The sequence below is a fragment of the Meleagris gallopavo genome, chromosome 6, assembly GCF_000146605.3.
Source record: "Meleagris gallopavo isolate NT-WF06-2002-E0010 breed Aviagen turkey brand Nicholas breeding stock chromosome 6, Turkey_5.1, whole genome shotgun sequence".
NCBI classification, from domain to species: domain Eukaryota; kingdom Metazoa; phylum Chordata; class Aves; order Galliformes; family Phasianidae; genus Meleagris; species Meleagris gallopavo.
The window spans coordinates 25540306-25541742 of record NC_015016.2 but is presented as its reverse complement, the minus strand read 5'-3'; positions in this window follow the sequence as shown (position 1 = coordinate 25541742).

The following is a 1437-nucleotide window of genomic DNA, read 5'->3' as shown; positions in this document are numbered from 1 at the left end:
CGTCCTCCCTCCGTCCCTCCGGGTGGCACCTACGGGCGGAGCGGGGGAGGCCGCTCCGGGCACCGCGCCGCGCCGGCACCGCTTTGTTCCGCTGCGCGCGAGCTGAGCAGCCTCGCCCGTAACCCTTTGGGGCGTCATCGGGATGGTCTTTGCACCAGAGCCCAAATAAATTAACGTAATCTTAACTGTAATGGGACGTGGCCTCTATTTTTTCTCGAGAACGACGAGAATAAAGCGGTCATTAGCTAAAGCTAAATTAATTCATTCGTATGTCTCCGTATGAAGACGACATGCAACGCGCAGCGGCGTCGGGTTGACGCTCGTGCTCACCGCTCGGGGCTGCGTGCCCCGCCGGCTGCCGGCTGTGCGGCGTGCAGCGCCCGGCTCTTGGTTCCGCAGCAGCTCAGCCCGCGCCCGGGCTCTGCCCGGAGCTGCCACGCATCGGCACCGCGCTTTGCCCTGTTCAATGAAGAGCAGCTTCGGGCAGAGCCCGGGGACGGCCCCGCGCCGCCCAGCCTGGCTTGGACACTTTTCACGTGGTTTTTATTTCTTTTTTATTTTTTACCTCCTTTTACCCTTTTCGCGAAGCTTTCAGACCCGGCTCGCTCCGTGCAGGAGCAGCACCTGCCTCGGGGCTCACCGCCCTGCAGCCCGGACACTGCCGCAGCCCCGCAAATACCATTTCCCCGCACTCAGCGTTCCGTTCTCGGCGATAGTTTCGGTTCGCGAAGTGAGTTTTCTCCTCTTAAGCATTGTCTAAAATCTTAACGCTGTTTTTTCCTCCATTTAGGGGGCTTTATGCAATTAAAGGAGCGAAAAGGAGTCATTTCTTTCCCCTCTCTTCCTGCTTTTTGTTGTTGTTGTTTTGTTTTGTTTTTTCCTAGACTTGGTATTTTCCCACTATAATTTCGACTGAAATGGGATTTTTAAAAGATCCGCGGCTCTAATCCCGGCTGATGTTTTGGTGTATTCACGGTAATGAGTCCTATTCCCTCTGGTCACGGAGCCCCCGGACGTCAATCAAACGAAGTGATTCAGAAATGCCATTGTGGGCTCCCACGTCACTGCCTTCCTCCCGTTCGCCCTCACAATGCCGCGGTTCTCTGATCGCTCACTCGGAATACGGCATTATCTGCGCCAATCGCGCAGTGTCCGGACCTCTCTGTGCCGCGGGGTGTGTGCGCAGAGCGGGCACTGCGCCTTCACACCTCTGTCCCCGGTCTTCAGTTGAACGGCAGAGCCGACGGATGTCACGAATGCGAACCATGCCGTAAATCCGTCAAAAACTCATTTGTCTGCGGGGATGATACGTTTCTATTTCCGCGCCGGGGCTGCGGAGCCGAGCTCCGGGCCGCGTTCTGGGCCGAGACACGCGTAGGGCTCAAAGCGAAATCCCCTCTGGACGCGCGGAGCGGAGCGGTCCCACTCGATGGGCGC